Source organism: Geotrypetes seraphini, chromosome 6, assembly GCF_902459505.1.
Source record: "Geotrypetes seraphini chromosome 6, aGeoSer1.1, whole genome shotgun sequence".
NCBI lineage: Eukaryota > Metazoa > Chordata > Amphibia > Gymnophiona > Dermophiidae > Geotrypetes > Geotrypetes seraphini.
In genome coordinates, this window is record NC_047089.1 from 128836099 (window position 1) to 128858190 (window position 22092).

Genomic DNA, 22092 nt, shown 5'->3' on the forward strand with positions numbered 1-22092 from the left:
CGTCGAGGCACAAAGCCACAGGCGACGTCAAGGTCGTTAAGCCAAAGTTGAGGGTTCGGAAGATGGCACCGTACCAATGAACTGGTAATGAAGGTGCAGCAGTGTGCTCCATAGAGGGCAACCTCGAGGATGAGTATTCCCATGAAAGGAGGCATGCTTCGAAGGTCTCGTAGAGGCTGGCACGACTGCACTCGATGCCTGGAATGCCTGAGACTCAGCCGACAGCGTTACCAAGGTAATGCACCTAGAAAGAAAGAAAAAAACTTACCCAAGGATGGAACCCACGAGGCACAGTAGACGGGACGCCACCAAAGATGGATGCTACATCAGCTCGATTCCAATAAAGGAAAAAAGGGCCCGGCCATTCTGCTCACACGAGGCCAGTAAGAGGCCAGGGGAAGAAGAAAACACAGCCGCAGCCAAACGAGGCCTAGCGGCAGGGCCGAAGCCCAAGAAGGGCCTGCCGGTGGAAAACCAGCAGGAACATAACAAAACTCCAAATTATTTTTATTTTTTTATTTTATTTTTTTTTAAGAAAATACATGATCAATCAACAAAGCGCACAGCGACTCCCGAACAAAATAAAGAAGCCGCGGTGCTAGAAAGGCACGTAGAAGAACGCAGAGAAGAGAGACAGGGCTTTCTGGCTCCGCGGAAAACTAAGAACTGAAGACCACGAGGAGGGGATGCGCCCTCTAGTGGAGCAGGAAGGCACGCATGCATGGGCAGCACTAGCAAACTTTGAGATCTTCAATCAAGTTTGTTTGAAAAGCTGTCCGCGACGGGGCTCCATGGATGACGTCACCCACATGTAGAGAATATGCTGCCTGCTTGTCCTGGGATAATACTGTATATTAGAACAATAAGAAACAGCACCAGAAAATAAGCCCAAAAGGGGAAGCAACAGCTAATATTCTGAAGAAGAAAACTAACGATTTTAATTTCTCAGTTTCTATTCTGCTCAATCCAATAACAATAAGCTATTGCTGGTCCACCTCAAATGGGGAGTAACAAAAACAAAGTGTACTGATCTAAAACCTGAGATTAAAATGAATGAGAGAAAACAGATTTTGTTACAAAATTTAATGATGAACATTTGTTGAAGACACAGGAAATAAAGTTACAAAGCACAAAACATGATACCTCAGCATGCATACTAATAACTGTACCACAATATAAAAAAAACAATCCATTGCACATAGCCATGTTACAATAATGTCAAAAGAAGTGTGAAACTACATGGTTTCATATATTATACCTAGCCTGCCTCCTCACATAAGTCTGCGAAACTAGAGTGTATGGTTGTTGCAGTTTATTACATTTTACAGAAGCATATTCAATTATATAAAATAAAAACAAGAGGAGGACCTGACGCCATGAGCGAGTGAGGACGCGTCCCTGCTCAGCTCCGAGTCCCCACCGCTACCCCCGCACTCACCGCCAATATTCGGACCGCACGCGACGAAGACTGCCTAGCAACGGGAGCCGGACCCCATGGAACGGTATCTGACGCGCTCCCAGGAGGCGGCACGCTTAAAACCAGCGCGAAAAAACAAGAGCGTGCGAGCCCCGGGGCGGGCAAGATGGCGGCCGCACCCGGAACGGCGGTTACTGAATTATCGGCTGGGGCCTTGTCAGAATTGAAGGCGGCGGTGGCGCAAGTGCTGGGCCCCCAGATGGATGCCATAACTGCACAAATGACAAGACTCGAGCAACTTATGTCAGACACGACAGCCCGAACGTCTGAATTAGAGCACCGGGTATCGGCGGCAGAAGACACCCTAAACTCCCACGAATTGGATCTCTCGGCCCTGCAAGAAACGGTTCACTTACAAGCTGCTAAAATAGATGATCTAGAGAACCGTTCTCGCCGAGGGAACCTGCGCTTCATGGGTGTGCCCGAAAATATACCTGACAATCAACTAACTGCTGAGCTGGAGGGCTGGCTGGAGCTGGAATTTCCTGACACTGAATCCCTGGGTCCACTGTGCCTGGAAAGAGCACATCGCCTTGGCCCCCGCTCGCCCAAGGATTCCAGGCCCAGGGTGGTGATCGTAAAAATCCTCAACTATAGACACAAGCTGGAGATCCTGCGACAGTACAGAGCTAAACGCGATACTGTGAAGTTTAGAGGGTCTGCAATTCGAATAAGCCAAGATTATTCAGCAGCGCTCACCGAACGCAGAAAAGCTTTTTACCCACTGTGTTCCAAGCTAGAGGAAAACAAGCTTCGCTTTCAATTTATCTACCCAGCGGTCTTGAAGATCCATCATGAGGGCTCCTGGCACGTGTTCACCGAGGCCTTGGCAGCCGCAGACTACATAAACAAGACAGTTCAACCAACCTCTGAACCGACATAGGAACGGATGAAGAGGCATTGCATTCTACAACAGACGGAGGATCCTGCAAGCGTAACGTTGCATATTATAAGAAATGTTAAATGTTTGCCATGATAGGGGCATTGTTGTTTCGCTGTTGGCGGGGGTAGGGGTGGGGTCTCGTGAGGCGCCATCTTAGGACCTCCTGCATATTCCTTCGGGGATATGGTTTTTGGGTTTTCTGGGGGAATGGGGGGGTGGGAAAAGAAGTGTGGGGAACAGCCATTTGAATTGTTATTGGGGATGTTGTTTATATATTTTTGCCTGATTACTGGTTGCTACAGAGACATTAATGTCCACCTAGGTGAGGCTGGGCGCCTGGGTGTTGAGTACTTGCAGCGGGACAGTTCAAGCTGTTGGTGCTTTGACCCTGGGTGATCACTCTCTCTGTATTTTGTCCTGGAATGTATCAGGGATTTCATCACCAATTAAGCGTACGAAGCTCTTGAGACAGATAAAACACCATAGGGCCGATTTGGCATGCCTCCAGGAGACTAAATTGATCCGGGAAGAACACCAAAAATTACAAAGAGGCTGGGTGGGCTCGGTCTATTCGGCTTCATCCTCGGGGAAAAGAGCCGGGATTTGTCTGCTAATACGTAAAGGATTACACTGCACGGTATCGTTACTAGCAGAAGATCCTGAGGGTAGATATTTATTTGCAAAGATATCTATGCAGGGCACAGACTTCCGGCTGCTGATTGTGTATGGGCCAAACACATACTCTCAAATATTCTTTGATAAATTAGTATCCTTGGGCCTACAGGACTCCTCATTACCTTTGATAATAGCTGGAGACCTTAACCAAGTGCTGGACACTTCATTGGACCGTTCCAGTTCCCAACCACCGCTGGTGCCAAACGTAAGCAGGGGTATCCCTTTTCTATGCCAATCATTAGGACTGGTAGACCCATGGAGACTGCTCCACCCAACAGAGCGAGACTACACACATCAATCTCGAGCACACGGAACATTCTCCCGTATTGACTATGTACTAGTTTCGGAAGCTTGGTTTGTTCGAGTCTCTGAAACTACTATAGGCCCAATGGAGGTGTTAGACCACTGTCCCATTTGGATAGACTTGGGTTGGGGACAGCCACCTCTGGGAGCCCGCCGATGGAGATTCCCGGCATATTTACATGATGACCCGGACTTTGGGGCCTACCTCGGAGCACGTTGGGAGGATTTTTTAACGAATAATGCACCACATCGTGTGGAACCGTGTCTTCTTTGGGAAACCGCTAAATCGGTTCTCAGGGGGGACATCATTGCTTACGTTGCGGCAAGAAACAAACGGATAGCGGCTAGTATTATCAGTTTAGAAAAAAAAATGCTCGGCCTTAAAGGCAGACTTTCTATGTACACCAACTACAGCTTTGAAGGAAGAACTTCATGTAGCCCAAATAGAACTTAACACAGTAATACATGACCGTACTAAACGTTCTATTATTTACCGCAAATATAAATTCCATAGGTATGGAAACAAACCGGGCCGGATGCTTGCCTCATTAACGAAAAATTGGCAAGACTCTAGATATATTCCAAAGGTTAGACATGGTCCCTCTACCTACCACACTGCACCCAGAGACATAGCGGACGCATTCTATCAACATTTATCAACATTCTACGCAAAGCCCAGACCATACTCAGGCCCTGATGTGCTTGATTATTTAACCGATGCTGGCCTACCTAGTTTTACGGAATACCAACGAGAAATTCTGAATAGACCACTACAGGGCCAGGAGATACAGAAAGCCATTAAGACCTTGCGTTCTTGCACAGCCCCGGGCCCCGACGGGTTCTCGGCGGAATTTTATAAGATGATGTCACCCCAGCTCTGTGAGACATTGATGTCTTATTACGAGGAGGTATCAGAGAATGGAGCCTTTCCGGCATACGCTAACTCGGCCACCATTACATTGATCCCTAAACCGAACAAACCCAGGGAGGAAGTCGACTCCTATAGACCTATATCTCTGCTCAATGTGGACATAAAAATTCTATCCCGGTTGTTGGCAAATCGACTGACTCCGCTTCTATCACACGTCATATCTACGGCACAGGTGGGCTTTGTTCAGGGTCGCCACTCTGTCCTCAACGTACGATGCACACTTTTGGCGATGGCCAGGGCGCAGGAATCGAGCGTTGGGGGCATTTTGGTGAGCCTGGATGCGGCCAAGGCATTCGATCAGGTCCTCTGGCCCTATTTGTTTTCAGTTCTTGAATATGTAGGTATAGGAGGACATTTTTTGGCCGCATTGAGAGCATTGTACACATCCCCCACCGCATCCATATTGGTGAACGGAACCTTCACACCGGTTTTTGAGGTGGGCAGGGGGGCACGCCAGGGTTGCCCATTGTCGCCATTATTATTCATACTATACCTAGAACCTCTCCTAAGAACAATCCAAAGAGACGACATATTGGTCGGATTGCAGGAGGGAACATCTCAATTACGGGTTTTAGCATTTGCTGATGACATTTTGTTAACCCTGGCTTGCCCCCAACAATCCCTCCCTAGAGCTCTTGAATTATTGGACGAGTTCCATGTATTCTCGGGTTTAATCTTAAACAAACAGAAATCCTTAGTCATGCCTTTACAAGAAGAAGTCCGAACGTCCTGGCAGGGGCCCTTTCAATTAGAATGGGCATCGAAATCCTTACGTTATCTGGGGATTTGGATCCCGCAAGACCTAACTCAATTATATACGCTCAATGTTCTCCCCCGACTCCAACAAACGGGACAGAGACTTCGAGCCTGGCGCTCTTACCCTTTATCGCTATTGGGACGAATAGCCTTGTACAATATGATGATTATCCCCCAATGGTTGTATTTGTTACAGACTTTACCCTTGCTATTACAACACCGCCACCTTGGTGTCCTCCATAAATCATTAAATGGATATCTGTGGGGTGGCAGGCGCTCCGTACACTTTTCCTACCTGTATCCCAGGGGGGTCTTGGACTACTACATCTGGGGAGAATGAATATGGCTTGCCAACTTAGACATATAAACGATTGGCTCTGTGGGTCTTCCCATTTTTCAGTGGCTGAGGTCGAGTGCCTAGCATTTACCCCCTTTCATTGTAGTTATCTACTGCACGCATCCACATTACCTGTACGTGCACAGCATTATGGGGACATATTAATGGTTCCGTTGAGGAAAACTTGGAAGAAATTGTGCAAACAATTACACATTAGGCCGGATGTGACACCTTATTTACCAATACATGGCAACGCCGCCTTTGCTCCTGGAATTGGCTTAAGGGCCCCATCTAGGTGGGCCCGGGGAGGGGTGTTTTATCTGTCTCAAGTATTGAACGCAGATGGTACCTTATACCCGTTTCAGAAATTGTTAGACACTCATATCTGTACTGCTAGCGATTGGCTGAGTTACGGGCAACTGCTATACTATGTGAATTCACTGCCCAGATTGGCATTAACGGACACTGTTCATGAAACAATATCTGAGGCCCTCTGTCTGACATCACAAGACCCCACTCCACTCAGTGTATACCATCATTATCTGCAGGGGCTGGCTGGGGACCTTGACTACAGAACCTTGGCAGAATCTTGGTCCACAGACTTACAAACCACAATCACTGAATCCACGTTAAAGAAGAGCTTTAAATTGGGATCAAACATCCTAGTGGCAGCAACTGAAAGGGAACGGTACTACAAATTTTTGGTTCGCGCTTACATGGCACCCACAAGAGCATACCAAGCACATATCAGTACTTCAACGAGATGCCCTAGATGTGCGGCTGCCAGAGCTACTCTTGGACACATGTTTTGGCTATGCCCGGGTATTCAAGCTTTCTGGCGGCGCATAGGGCTCCTCATACAGTCCATGGACACAGACGTCGACTTTTCTCTTTACCTTGAAATTTTCACTGGACCCAGTTAGGCCAGGAATACATGCATTTGTTCAAAGGACTATTCTGGTGGGCATAAAGACCATTTTACAATGCTGGCTGTCACCGCAAACGCCTACTGTCTCACAGTGGCGGACTCAGATGATTTATTGGGCTGGTTATGAGAGACAGGATGTTCTTGATATGCATTCCAAAAAAGGGGAATTATTTCTACGTTGTTGGAGACCTTTTTGTTCTACTTTGTCTCCTGTAGCGAAAGCTCGATTATTGGAGTGACTACACTCAGGCATGTATGACAGTGGCTGTTCCCTCTTTGGGGGGGTGGGAAGGGGGGGGAGGGAGGGAAAGGGGGGGCTTAATCGCTTTGTATTGCACTATGTTTGGCTTGTATTGTATGTTGATTGCTTGTCGCTGATAATAAAACAAATTTAAACATAAAATAAAAACAAATTTTCAAAGCAATCACACAGTTAATCTAAATAACACAGTACATGTATAAGGGACATATATCCATCCCTAGAAGCTCTGATATTCTCTGCTTGGAGTATGGCTACTAGTTTGTATCACAAGGGCTCCTAGTATGCTCAGCCCATCTACTTGCAGTTTTGCTATTGTTTAATGCCTATCACTGCACCGGGCACCAGAGCCTTCTGAACTCTGACTTATAAGGGGTCTGCCCATAGCACTGCCAGATTCTGCCTACGTTAGCCTTGCTGCTGCACAGGCTTAGATGCCGTGATACTCAGACTCTCCTGGGTTTGCCACTAACTTGGGTTTTCTGCTTCATACTGCATGCTTCCTATTCCAGTGGTTTCTGCTAGCTTTAAAGTCAGGGCTGCTTTAGGCCCTAGACGGCTGAAGGAGGGCTGACACATGGCCATGGCATCAACCAATTTGTGCCAACATCCACCCCCATCTAAATACCTGGCCTTCAAATATAAGATAAGTGATCATAAACTATAAGAACTAATTTTGACAAAAATTAAACTGAACTCCTAAAATGCCAAACTCTGTATACAATGTAACACCAGAGAATTAGGGAGAAATCATTTTCATCTGTACAATGCAATATATAAAGACAGCAGATGTAAATTCTCAAAACTCAGATGTTTGTTTATTTTTTCTAATATTACCAGTTGCTAGTTCTGCTTTCTTCTGTCTCTGTTCTGAATGTTTCCAGGGCCTCCTGTTCCTTTGCTATTTATTTTCTCTCTTCCTGCCCTATATTCATCTTTGGCACTGATCTTTCAGTTCAGCTTTCTTCCATTTTTCTGCCTCCTTCTCAACTCTATTTAGTTGTCCATCTTTCCTTAACCCTTCCATTCATGTACAGTCCCCTCCATTCTCTCTTCCCCTCCATTCTCTCTTTCCCCTTCCCTTCACTCTTGCTCCTGTCCATTCATGCCAATCATCTTCACATATTCTTTCTTATATATCCTATTTCCAGCATCTCTTTCCATCTCTTCATGGATTGAACTCCCAGAAGTTTTAGTGCGTTTCCAGCTGAAAAGAGGAAGAGCGACATGCAAGTTTGTGATGTATAAAGAGCTATTTTCAGGGAAGGAGGATTAAGATTCAGTGACTACTCTGTCACCATGTAAGAAATTAAGTATATTATTTTATTTAATATGAATGGGGATAACAGAATGGCAGGTTTAGTGAGACAGTGCTAACTTAAAATGGAAGAGAAGAAGGAAATTTTTTCTCTGGAATGGCCGACAGACCTGATTGCTTAATTGGGTTGTTTTTCAGATCAGTAAAAGCCCTTTGGTTTGCTATCTGAAATTGGCAATGACCATATGTTTAAGTTGGACCCAGATATCGTTGATCATGCAAAACCCAACAGGGACAAACTGCAGATTTATCAGTGCCATAACATGCCTGGATATGAGGAAAAAGTGATCTGGACTGACAAAAGTTCTGGGGAAAAAAAGGAGATTAGCACGATCAGGGATACATCAATCATAAGCCCAGGAGAAGGCCCTGAAGGAAGCGAGTGCGGCTCAAGCAAGTAAGGGAGAGAGGGGACATGATCTGGGACAAAGGGAAAGGGGAGAGGGGAAGGAGCACATTGGGAAATGGGAAGGGTACGATTTTGGGACAGAGGCTGGAAGGCGAGGGATGGGGTGCACGAACTCGGGACACGGAAGGGAGGGGACATAAACATGGGAGGAAGGGGGCACTAATGGGACATAGGAGGGAGGGAATAGAAAGGGAGAATTGTTGAGCATGAGTGAGAGGGAAAGAGAGAGCACATGGGGAAAGGAAGAAATAGGAAAATTGGGCATAGAGATAGAGAGGAGTGAGGTAGAGATGCATGGAGATTAGAAGCATGAGAGGGAGAAATGTTGGATATGGTGGTGGAGAGGGAACAGAGGGACAGACTGAAAGGGATGCAAGGGGATGGAATGCTGGACATAGTGATGGAGGGAGAGATGTGGCATGGTGCTGGAGGAGGGTGATAGAAGGAGAAATGGGTATGGGGTTGGTGGTGTGACAAACCTAGCACCAGTACTAGTTTTGCCCCTATTAGGATCCAGTGCAGAAGATCTGACCAGATTGATTCTAGGGAGTAACTTGAGCCTGACCTCTCTTGTTCATATGACCAGAGCAGGAGTAATGTGGAACAGAGGCAGGCAGACTGGCCACAGCAGCAGCCGGTCTATAAAGTAGCTAGGAAAGCCAGTGAGAGATTGGCTGCACTTAGAAAACCTAGGCAGGAAAAACCTGCAGGGGAACCAAAGCCCATCCCACCTCTACAGGCTGAAGGGGATTGGCTCAGAGCTGTTCAAAAGTAGGCTGAAGCATACAGCAAGGGGAGGAGCGAGTGACCAGGAGGAGTCACTTCTGCAGCCCAAGGGAGGGCAGGAGCTGTGGAGCCAAGGAACAGACACAGAAGTTCCAGATTGGCCTATGCAGGAGGTGGAAGAAAGCCTCCCCACCAGACTTCCAGGAGCCTGATGGTGTGGAAGTAATGGAAGTACAGGATGCTAGCCCTATGACAGAGAGCCAGGCAGAGCTCATGGACACTGAATGAGAGTTTGTGAGTAGCTGGAAAACAGTTGGTGTTTTTTTTTTCTTCTTTTTTCTTTACAAGAAATGCCTGAAGAATTTGCTGCCTATCTTTAGGGTAGTTATTATTTTGGGTTTAAGAAAGATACTTACCTGAATGCTATTAACTGGGTTTAAACCTAAAGTAAAGTTTGGGGCTAAAAGAACCTGAGTACTGTATGAATGGATTTTTGTTTTGAGTTTTTGAAACCATACTGTGGCTACCGTTTGGTGGTGGCTAATCACCTAATCTCCCACAGCTGTACTACTCTACAGGAGGTAGCTGCAGAAGCAGTAGTCTGTTTGCAGGCTGTGCTGGGGCTTGCTGCTTCACTGAAATTCTACCATTCACTGTGACAAGAGATTGTTATGAACTTTATTTGAATGCTGAACATTTATGTTTCCTACCTTTTTGAGATGAATAATGCTAAGAGGAAGTTTTGGGATTCTGTTTGAATATCACTGGAAAAAATGCATTACTGAATCAGAGTGCCAGAACTTATGCAAACAACATGTATGGCATTTTTTTTTGGGGGGGGTTGTGTTTTGGGCAACTGGAGTTGTTTGTGTGAAATGCTACGGATATCTTTGATTTGTTTTTCACCTGTTTGGACTGCCAAGGTCACAAATAAATAAATATATATTAATCTTGTTTGAAGAACCTAGTCCGAGTGGTGGTGCCTTTAAAGCCAGTACTTAACCTTTCTCTCCCAGGCCTAGGCAATTCCCTAGGGCTGACCGAAAGACCAGAAGAGACCCCTGGTTATAGGGGACATGCCAGAGTATAAGTTTTGTCACTGGTGAGCTCTGCTCTGAGGAGTGTTTGTGACAGTGGGCAGTGGTGAAAAATGTTGCATATGATCTAGGAGATGAGAGAGGGAAAAATGTTGGATGTGGCAGTAGAGGGAGTGGGAGAGAAGAATCCTTGATCGATCTCTCTCTTTCCCCACTGTAGCAAGGGAGAGAATGAGAGGACAGTGAGCGAGAGAGGGAGACATGTTGCCAATGGGGGTGGAAAAGAGAGAAAGAAAAGTTGGACTCATGGAGGGACAGAGAGAGATATTGGTCGGGTGAAGGGAATGAGGTCCGGAGGAGAGGAAGTGTGCAGGAGGCAGAAAGAAAGAAATATTGGATGCACAGTTAGAAGGAAGTGCAACCAGAGACTCATGAAATCACCAGACAACAAAGGTAGGAAAAATGATTTTATTTTCAATTTAGTGATCAAAATGTGTCGGTTTTGAGAATTTATATATTTTGCCCTATATTTATCTATAGTTGTTACTGAGGTGACGTTGCATATTTTAAAGTCATCTGCCTTGACCTCTTTGAAAAAAAAATGAATATAAATGATAATTAACATTTTCTCTACATACAGTGTGCTTTCTGTGTTTTTAATTTTGTGGTTACCATTATGTATTAATAAGATTATATTTTGTGTATATGAAAAATGGATGGAAGAAATTGCATTACAATTAGTACTATTATTATGGTGGTGGGGTCAGGGGTGGAGCTTGGATAGCTCTGGGGCGGAGCCTGGGCGGGGTACTTAGTTGATATTTGTTAGACTTAGGGGGTAGTTGGCTTGAAAAAGTTGAGAAACTCTGGTATAGCATAATCTGGCCAGTGGAGATTGGCTTGTATTTTGTATCCTGCCCTTCTCCTTAGGAGTTGTAGAAAGAAAACAAGTGCCCTAAGCCAGTGTTCTTCAATCTTTTTACACCTATGGACCAGCAGAAATAAAATAATTATTTTGTGAACTGGCAAACTACTAAGACTGAAATTTTTAAAAAACCCATCTCCGCCCCATCCCCGCAGCTCGGTCCTCATCTCCATCCTGTGTACAAGGAGTGGGGAAAGAGATAGAGATCCATGGTACATCTCTCCCACTCCCTCTACTGCCATATCCAACATTTTTCCCTCTCTCATCCCCCGGATCATGTGCAGCATTTTTCACTATTGCCCACCAGCTCCATGCCCAACATTTCTCCTTCTATCACCCCTCTCCAGCACCATGCTACACCTCTCCTTCCATCACTATATCCAACATTCCCCCCTTGCATTCCCTTCAATCTGTCCCTATGTTCCCTCTCCAACACCATATCCAATATTTCTCCCTCTCATTCTTCTCTTCCCCATGTATCTCTTCCTCATTCTTCTCTCCCTCTATGTCCAACAATTTTCCTCTTTCTTCCTTTCCCCATGTGCACCATCTTTCCCTCTCATTTACACATTCATTCCCAATTCTCCCTTTCTATCCCCTCCCTTGTGTCCCCATCTCAAGAATCCAAAGTTAAACTTGGCCTACCTGCATTATGCTTCTGCAGGAAGTTCTAACAGAGGGCAGGACCCGATAGAGGAGAAGCTTCCGGGTTAGAAGCAGACAGCATGCAGCACCTCTCCCTTCCCTTCTCCTTCAAGTCCAGCAGCACCTCTCCCTTCCCTTTCTCTCTTGCCAGGTTCAGCAGCACCTCTTCCCCCCTTCCCTTTCCCTCCTCCCCTATCCAGCAGCACCTCTTCTCCCTTCCCTTTCCCTACTCCCCTATCCAACAGCACCTCTTCTCCCTTCCCTTTCCCTCCTTCCCTGTCCAGTATCACCTCTTCCTTCCATACCATACCATATTAACATAGTAACATAGTAGATGACGGCAGATTAAGATCCGAATGGTCCATCCAGTCTGCCCAACCTGATTCAATTTAAATTTTTAAATTTTTTCTTCTTAGCTATTTCTGGGCAAGAATCCAAAGCTTTACCCGGTACTGTGCTTGGGTTCCAACTTCCGAAATCTCTGTTAAGACTTACTCCAGCCCATATACAGACACAGACCGTGCAAGTCTGCCCAGTACTGGCATTAGTTCAATATTTAATATTATTTTCTGATTCTAAATCCTCTGTGTTCATCCCACGCTTCTTTGAACTCAGTCACGGTTTTACTCTCCACCACCTCTCTCGGGAGCGCATTCCAGGCATCCACTACCCTCTCCGTAAAGTAGAATTTCCTAACATTGCCCCTGAATCTACCACCCCTCAACCTCAAATTATGTCCTCATTTTCCTTTCTCGTTAATACCCTTCAAGTATTTGAAAGTCTGAATCATATCTCCCCTGTCCCTCCTTTCCTCTAGGATATATATATTCAGGGCTTCCAGTCTCTCCTCATATGTCTTCTGGCGCAAGCCTCCTATCATTTTCGTCGCCCTCCTCTGGACTGCCTCAAGACTTCTTACGTTCTTCGCCATATTGTTTCTTATACCCCGCAAATGTCAACTGGGAATCATTGCAACTTACAAAAGATTAATAAGGTTAGCAACATAGACATTATGAATCATAGCAAGACTATAATGAAAAGAGATATGTTTTTAGCACCTTCCTAATTTGAAGATAGGAGGAGGTCTGTTGTAAGCAGGTCAGCAGGCAGTTCAAAATTTTAGGGCCTTGAAATTCGAAGGTGGATTCGAAGAGTGATTTCCTCCTAACTTGACATGGAGAAGGAAGAGGCAATTTATAGCACCGAATCATGGTTGAGTTATAGAAGTAATGTGAACCTTTGATGGCTGAAGTTAGCCCAGTTGAGTTTTCTCCATTTAAAGAAAAACGTTCAAAACATTATGCACAGAAAATAGGGTCAGCCAAGATAAATAGTAGAGAATTATTTAAACTGGTTAATAACTTAACCGATACTACACTGGTTTTAAAAGAGGATAATGAATGCTTGCCATCTCCTGATACTCTTGCAGAGTTCTTCAATAATAAAATTTTAGATTTGAGAGCAACATTACAATCTCCTACTTGCAACTATGATGCTTCACAACTTAGTTTCTTGGAAGATGGCTCAAGGGCTGATATGTCCTGGAATCATTTCCAAGCCCCAGACTTGCAACAGTTTTTAAAGTTGTTCAATAAATATGTCAAATTGAACTGTTTGCTGGATGATTGTCCCCCAAACATAATGAAAAATGCTTCATCTACTTTTAAAGCGGATTTATTTAAATGGGCTACTTTTTCTTTGATTAAGGGACTGTTTCCTGATGAATTGGGTCAAATTTTGGTTATAGACCTATATCAAGCATTCCATTGTTTACCAAATTACTGGAAGGTTTAGTTAATTTAGAATTAGTAAGTTATTTGGATAAATTTAATATCCTTAATGACCATCAGTTGGGATTTAGAAGAGGATATAGTACGGAGACCGCCTTAACTTCAATGCTTGATTATCTTCATGGTCTATTTAGCAAAGGCACTAGTGCCTTAATTCTTCAGCTAGATTTTAGTAGTGCTTTTGATCTAGTAGATCATGAAATATTGTTGAGTGGTTTAGACACAACAGGACTTTCAGGAAGGGTCTGGAACTGGTTTCAAGGTTTTTTGAAGAAAAGATCTAAGAGCATAAGAACATAAGAAGTTGCCTCCGCTGGGTCAGACCAGGGGTCCATCGCGCCCAGCAGTCCGCTCCCGTGGCGGCCCATCAGGTCCATGACCTATAAGTGATCCTTTGTCTAAAACCTTTCAATCCCCAGTATTCTTCTATCTATATCCTTCCATAATCCTATCTCTACCTCTATCTATATCCCTCAATCCCCTTATCCTTCAGGAACTTGTCCAATCCCTCTTTGAATCCCCTTAATGTACTCTGTCCTATCACATCCTCCGGAAGCGCATTCCAGGTGTCTACCATCCTCTAAGTGAATAAAAATTTCCTAGCATTGGTTCTAAACCTGTCCCCTTTCAATTTCTCCGAGTGCCCCCTTGTTCTTATAGTTCCCAATAGGCTGAAGAATCTGTCCCTTTCCACCTTCTCTATGCCCTTCATGATCTTGTAATTCTCTATCATGTCTCCTCTGAGTCTCTGCTTCTCCAGGGTGAAGAGCCCCAGCCTTTCTAGCCTGTCTGCGTATGAAAGGTTTTCCATACCTTTTATCATTTTTGTCGCTCTTCTCTGAACCCTCTCAAGTATCTCCATATCCTTCTTTAGGTACGGCGACCAATATTGGACACAGTATTCTAGATGCGGGTGCACCATCGCGCGATACAGCGGCATGATGACTTCCTTCGTTCTAGTTGTAATACCCTTCTTAATAATATCCAACATTCTGTTTGCTTTCTTTGAGGCTGCTGCACATTGTGCTGTTGATTTCATTGTTGTGTCCACCAGCACACTCAAGTCCTTTTCAAGGTTACCTGCCTCTAGTACTAATCCCCCCATTTGGTAGCTGAACATCGGGTTCTTTTTCCCTATATGCATGACCTTGCATTTCCCTACATTGAAATTTGCCATTTATCCGCCCACTCCTCCAGTTTGTTCAGGTCCCTTTGTAGGTCCTCACGTTCTTCCACAGTTCTAACCCTGCTACAGAGTTTAGTATCATCCACAAATTTTATAACTTCACACTTCATCCCCATTTCTAGGTCATTGATAAATATATTGAACAGCAGCGGTCCGAGTACCGACCCCTGCGGAACTCCACTTGTGACCCTCCTCCAGTCCGAGTAGTGCTTCCTGCCTGCCAACCAGTGTTTAACCCATCTGTGTACGTCCCCTTATCAAGTGATTTGTGATGGTAACTTTTCTTATTCATGGAGCAACCCATCTGGTGTGCCCCAAGGTTCTCTGCTATCGCCTACCTTATTCAACATCTACATTTCTCCTTTAGGACATTTATTACAGAGTTTAAATATAAAATTTTATATATACGTTTCTATTTTAATCCCTCTAAATAATTTTACCACTGAAATTTTAAACCAGTTATCTTCTATTATGACTCAGATAGAACAGTGGACAATTAATTTCAAACTGAAACTCAATATGGAAAAGACCAAACTTTTCTTGGCTAGTCCCAACGACAAAATAACAAACTCATTGCTTCATCTTATTGGTCATTACTACCTGATTATTAAATCTATCAAAATTCTGGGAGTCGCACTAGACCAACTTTTAACACTAGAAGAACACACGAACTTAGTGGTACAAAAATGCTGTTTTACATTGTGGAAATTAAGAACCATAAAAAAAAAAAAATTGGGGCGAGCTCATGAGAGTGAGTGAGACGCCGCCAGATATTCTAACGAAACAACATTTACCTATTGACTTATCGATGCCGAAAAGGAGAGGGAAAGGCGCTTCTGGAGCCTCGAGGCGCCCGGAGACTCCTCTTCAGATGTCCATGGAGGATTTTTTGCGGCGTCTAAACCAAGAGGCAGCAGCTGCACCGGGGAGTTGCCCGCTGGAATCGCCGGGAAGGAGTGAGGTCGCAGCAAGTTTCCCTGGGCTAGAGTCGACTCTGAGCCCCGACGCTAGAACCCCGCCCCCTCAGCCGCAGCGTGCTAGCTCTCCACGGGAGAATAGTCAGTCCGAGGAGGCAGACTTCGTTTCCCGGGAGGCTGAAATGGGCGAAGCACTGGAGGAAGACGAGACTGCGGTGAGAACGAGGGGACTTGAAATGGAGCAAGGTTTCCAGAGAGAGAAGACTGCCACTGTTGTGGAAGCTGGGACAATGCAAGCAAGTATATTCTCTGTTCCTAAACCCCTGAATGTTACCCTAGACTCTATTTGGGACTTGGTAATTACTCTGGGACAAACATTGTCACCACAAATTAAAGTACTAGAAGAGAAATTCTTAGAACAAAGAAATGAAATAAATGGACTTAAACAGGAAAATATATCGATGAAAAATAATGTGGAAAAAATAGATAAAAAGATAAGTGAAGTAAATCAAATTCAAACGACACTGATTAAAGACAATCTCAACCTTAGGAGAAAGGTGGAAATGATGGAAAATAATATGTGGTTGAATAATCTTAGATTTTTGAACTTCCCAAACATTCCTTCTTTATCAGCAAAAGAAGTATTGAAGTACTTTTGTGAAGTTCTTAATGTTCCTAATGATGCCTTTCCTCCTTTTTCTAAAATATATTATTTGCCAACATCAAAAAATTCAGAAGAACAGCATCCACTAGAACAACAAGGTCAGGGTGAACAAATGGACATAACATCATTATTGGAATCTTCAATGAGGAAGATAGCTATTCCAGCTACCCTATTGGCTACGGTGGTCTTATCACCAGATAAAAATTGGATATTACAGCTTTATTTTAAAAATAGACATAAAGAATTTCTTGGATATAAAGTTCAAATATTTCCAGATGTGACAAGGGAATCTCAGAAACGAAGGAAGGAATTTTTGCTTCTTAAGCCTGGGGTCGCTGCAATGGGGGCATCATTTCTTTTACGTTATCCTTGCAAATGTATTGTAAAGTATAAATCTTGCAATTATATTTTCTTTGAACCCTTTCAGTTGACAGGATTTCTCTCCAGGAGGGGCCTTGAAGGGGATAAAGAAAATCTCAATGTATAAATTTACTCTTGGTCCATTTTCATCTGACCGCCTAATTTGTAATTTGAATTTTTTCTCTTTCCTTTAAATAGTTTCTCACTCAGGAACATCTTGGATCTCAAATTTTTGGGACTTTAATTTTGATTGAGCAAATAGTAATTTTGTCATATAAATGTTACTTCATTTGTTTTACATTATGTTGACTTAATCATATTCTGTACAAGAAGTTTATTCTTGATAATATGTTCAAAATATAAATAAAGAATTTTAAAAAATATATATATATTTTGATCCTTTATCGTTCAGACTATTGGTACAGGCATTAGTTTTATCTATTTTAGACTATTGTAACATCATCTATTTAGAAGCACCCAAAAAAATTCTAAGGAAATTAAGGATAATCCAGAATACAGCTGTTCAATTGATTTTTTGGTTTAAAAAAGAACAACCATATTAGTCCATATTATCGTTTACTTCATTGGCTGCCTTTGGAGGCAAGAGTATTATTCAAATTTTCCTGTATCTGCTTTAAGCTGATATCAGGATTGTCTCCAGCTTACCTTTTTCCTCATTTTGTGTTGTATAGACCATCAAGAGAAACTAGAAGCTTCTACTTATTTGCTTATCCACAAATTAATGGGTGTAGATATAAGACCTTCTTAGATAGGACCCTAGCATTTCAAGCTGGTAGGCAACAATCTTGGTTAGGAAAATGTATTCAGCAAGCTATGTTATCCTATGGCAGTTTTCGGAAATTAATTAAGACCACTTTGTTCGATAAGTTTATTACTTAGTGAGTTTTATTATTGAAATTCTATTTTACAAATACAGTGGAACCTTGGTTTATGAGCATAATTTGTTCCATAAGCATGCTCGTAAATCAAAGCAAGTTTCCCCATAGGAAGTAAGGGAAACTTGCTTGATTGGTTCCACCTCCCCTACACCCCGGCCACTGGCGCTGCTCCACCCCACTTCCCCAAAAGACCCCCCCACCCCCGAGGCCACTGGTGCGCTTCCACATCCCCCCCCCCGCAAACCAGCATCGCCCCCTCCATGAACGCCCCCCCACGTAAACCAGCATCCCCTGCCCGCCCAAACTGAAGGCTTACCCCCAATGTGGCACCAACCCACAGAAGGTACCAGTGCCCGAAGATCCTGCCGCTTCCCAGACTGGGCCTTGAGCATCTGCGCATGCTCAAGGCTTTCTGGCTCTCGTTCTCTCTGAAAATCTCAGAGAGAGGCGGGAGCTAGAAGGCCTTGAGCATGCACAGATGCTCAAGGCACAGTCCGTGAAATGGCAGGATATTCGGTCACTGGCAACTCCTGTGGGTTGGTGCTGCGTGCCGGCACCACATTGGGGGTAAGCCTTCAGTTTGGGTGAGTGGGCGATGCCAGTTCACGGGGGGGGGGGGGGGGGTGATGCCGGTTCGTGGGTGGGGGGGACTCGCAAATTGAATCAATGCTCAATTTGCGAGTCACGATTTGCGAAAATGTTTTGCTCGTCTTGCAAAACACTTGCAAACTGCAGTACTCGTAAACCGAGATTTGACTGTATTTTCATTTTTTACTGTATTATTGTATTTCACTGATTGTCCAGCTCTTTTTAGTGCAAACTGCCTAGAACTTTTGGTTATGGCAGTATAAAAGAATAAAGTTATTATTATTATTATTATTATACATGCAATTTTAAATTGAATTCTATACTTGATTGGCAGCCAGTGTAGTTCTATTAGCAGGAGACTGGCCCTCTCAAAATCGGGCCCTATTGAAAATCAGTGTTCTGGAGTAGCTGCAACCTCTGAAGTCCTCTCTTTGTGATGTTGCAATATAAAGAGTTGCAATAATCTAGAAATGGAAGTAGAACTGTTTGAGTCACGGCGTTCATGCATATATTGAATTGTGATGGCGAAAGAGAAGAGCCTTGTGGAACCCCACAGAAGACATCCCAGGTTTGAGATTTCTTATGACCCTGGGATACACCAAGGAGGGGCCTAAGGCTCTAATTGTTCCAGGCACCTAAGGCCCCTCCCATAGCAGGTACCTTAAGCATCCTGAGCCAATCAGAGCCTTAGGCCCCTCCCCGGCACATCCCAGGGTACACCAGGGAATGGAAGGCCCACCAATTTGGAGAGGTGGGCCTGCTGGCTGGAGGGAGTAGTCATCCCTCTGCCTAGACTTCATCAACAAGGTAGGGGTACAGGGGGTCATCAGGGGCACGATGGTGGCATCAGGAAAGAGTGGGCATTCCTCCTGCTGCCTGGGGCTGCGCAAGTGTGTTGGGGGGATTACTTTACGGTGGTGGTGGGAGGGAGTGGACGTCCCTTCCATTGCTGAGGGGGCATTGCTCAATAGCAGCGGCAGGAGGGAGTGGGAATCGCTCCTGCTGCTGGGGGGGGGGTCAGATGGGTTGTTTAATGGTGGCAGCAGGAGGGAGTGGGCATCCCTCCCACTGCTGGGGGTGGTGTCGGGGGGTTGCTTGATGGCAGTGACGGGAGGAAGTAGGCATCTCTCCTGCCAGGGTGTAAGGGGGAGGGGTAAAATTTTTTGTCAGGTCTAAACTGTCAAGCTTTACTTTCCTGTCATGCTTGAACCAATCAATGCTCAGGCACTGACCAGAAAGTAAGGCTACAACAGCAACAACCGGCTAGAAAATTTTGACAGCAAATGTAGGACAGCGAGGTTAGAGAAGCACCTGGGGATAATAGAAAATTGCTTGTTTAAATATTAATGACTTTGTTGTAATATATTTGCATTGCAGAGTCAGAGTCTGGCAGGAAGCTTGGAAAAGTCCATGGTGAGCCCTATTGAGAATTGACCGGTAATTCAACTGGAATCAATTTAGCGAGGATCACTGGAGTGGGCAGACTTGATGGGCCGTGGCCCTTATCTGCCGTCTATTTCTATGTTAAAGGAACAGTGGGGTTTGAGAATCTGCCCTCCCCCCCCATTACTAATAAATTAGGTTAACAGTAAAATAAAAAATTTTAACAGTAACTCACATTGATAACTTACCCCCTAAATGTAAATAAGACTGAAATTCTATGGATAGGAAAATCATTTAGTTCAACCTTTACAGCAAAGTCATCTTCAGAAGAGTGTGTTGGTTTCAAAGTTGGTGGCCAAAATATAAACAACCTGTACTATGCAGATGGTACAGACCAGCAGCAAAGAAGACATGCTGTACCTACTGAGAAAAGTCAAAGCTGAAAGTCATAACATGGGATTAAAACAGAACATAAAAAAGATGAAGATCATGAACATGAAAAGTGATGAAGATTTCGAGCTTGAAAGCGATAGAAATTGTAAAGGATTTTAATCTCCTGGGCTCTTTCATATACAAAGAAGCAACTAGCAGGAAAGAAATACTCCACAGAATATTACTTGGTTGCTCTTCAATGAAGGCTCTTGACAAAGTATTCAAAGGCAAGGAATTAACACTCTAAACAAGATCAGACTTTTCCATACACTCAATTTTCTCAGTGGTCAATTACAGATGCGAAAGCTGGACACTATGGAAACAAGATAGAAGATTGACTTATTTGAGCTTTGGCGCTGGAGAAGGATTTTATGTATGCCATGGACTGCCAGAAGAGCAAATCGATTCAGGAAGAGGTCAAGTCAGTTATGTCACTAGAAGCCCAAATGATGATGTAATGGCTAAGACATAAGATGTGCCATCTCCGGAACATACCCTAGGTCCATCAAGTCCGGCGATCCGCACACACGGAGACCCCACCAGGTGTACCCTGGCATAGTTTTAGTCCCCATATCACTCTAAGCTTCTCATAAGAGATGTGCATCTATCTTACACTTAAACCCTAGAACGGTAGATTCCGCAATTACCTCTTCTGGGAGAGCATTCCAGGTGTCCACCACTCGTTGCATGAAGCAGAACTTCCTGATATTTGTCCTGAACTTGTCCCCCCTTAGCTTCAGTCCATGACCTCTTGTCTGTGTCACATTGGACATTATAAATAATCCTGCTCTAATTGGACAATTCCTTTCAGTATTTTAAAAGTCTCGATCATATCCCCTCGCAGTCTCCTCTTCTCAAGGGAGAACAATCCCAGTCTCTTAAGTCATTCCTCATACTCCAAGTTCTCCATGCCCTTTATTAGCTTCGTTGCTCGTCTCTGCACCCTCTCGAGTATTTTTAAATCCTTCTTTAGGTATGGAGACCAATGTTGGACGCAATATTCCAAGTGTGGTCTCACCATCGCTCTATAAAGCGGTAGTATTACTTTCTCCGATCTACTCGTGATTCCCTTCTTTATCATGCCTATATCATGCCTATTTGCGTTCTTTGCTGCAGCCGTGCATTGCGCCGACGGTTTCAGGGTCCCACTCCTATCGATTAATACGCCCAGGTCCCTTTCGATAGTATTTTCGCAGAGTTGCACCTGACATACTATACTTGTGTTCCTTATTTTTTTCTGCCCAAGTGCATCACTGCATTTTTCCACATTAAACTTCAACTGCCATTTATCTGCCCAATTCTCCAATCGGCTCAAGTCGCTCTAGAGTTCCTCACTGTCCTGTGATTTGATTACCCGTCATAGCTTTGTGTCATCTGCGAACTTGATGATCCCACTAGATGTTCCATCCTCCAGGTCATTTATGAAGATATTAAATAAGATGGGCCCAACTACCGAGCCCTGGGGCACACCGCTAGTCACAGTCTCCCAGTCTGAGAATTTCCCTTTTATGCCCACTCTCTGCCTTCTGTTCTCCAGCCATTTGCCTATCCATCTTAGTATGGATAGTACTTATTTTGGTCACACCATCAGAAGAGAAAGATCATTAGCGAAGGACATCATATTTGGGAAGATTGAAGGAACCAGGCAAAGAGGGCAACCTGCAATCAGATGGCTGGACACATTGTAAACAAACACGGGGATGATGATGGAGGATTCAAACATGAGTTGATAGCACCTAAAAATTGGTGTTGTAACTGATTCCCAAACATTAAAGAAATGCTTCACGAACAATAGGGTAGGAATTACTGGAAAGACAGGATGAGACCAGAGGTTAGAATTGCCAGAAATATTAAGAGAGCTTAGTAAGAACTATATAAGCATGCAGGAATAAAAAGCTGCTGACTGGTCAAGGATGAGGAATTAGGAAAGACTGTTTAGACAAGAGATAAGGAAGTGGTTGATCAGATGTACAAGGACAGTTTCATCAAAATGTGAATGACAGGAGGCAGATGGACCAAGATTAAGAGAATATCTGAAAAAGAAATGGCTATATTTGTTGAAGTTTAACATACTCATCAATGAGCTGGAATTAAGAGGAGGCTTGAAAATATAGCAAACAGATGCATACTTGTAGGAGAGAATAAAACAGTGAACAGATGAAATATCAAGAATATAAGGAAAAGATTTATTTTTGAATAGAAAATTTAAAACAAGCAAAAACATTTAAAATCATTGACACGCTTTCACTTCCCATAAAAATGTG

The 22092-nt window shown here is 44.0% G+C and overlaps 2 protein-coding genes across 6 annotated transcripts in view; one reads left to right on the forward strand and one right to left on the reverse strand.

Moving 5' to 3' along the window:
- Nucleotides 1–22092, reverse strand: part of UBAC2 (UBA domain containing 2) — a 579805-nt gene that overhangs the window by 293159 nt on the left and 264554 nt on the right. The window lies entirely within an intron of this gene.
- GPR183 (G protein-coupled receptor 183) overlaps nt 9190–22092 on the forward strand; it is a 40696-nt gene continuing 27793 nt past the window's right edge. The window contains exon 1 of the mRNA XM_033949108.1: nt 9190–9296. The gene's annotated coding sequence lies outside the window, so the exon portion shown is untranslated. The remainder of the gene's footprint in view (nt 9297–22092) is intronic.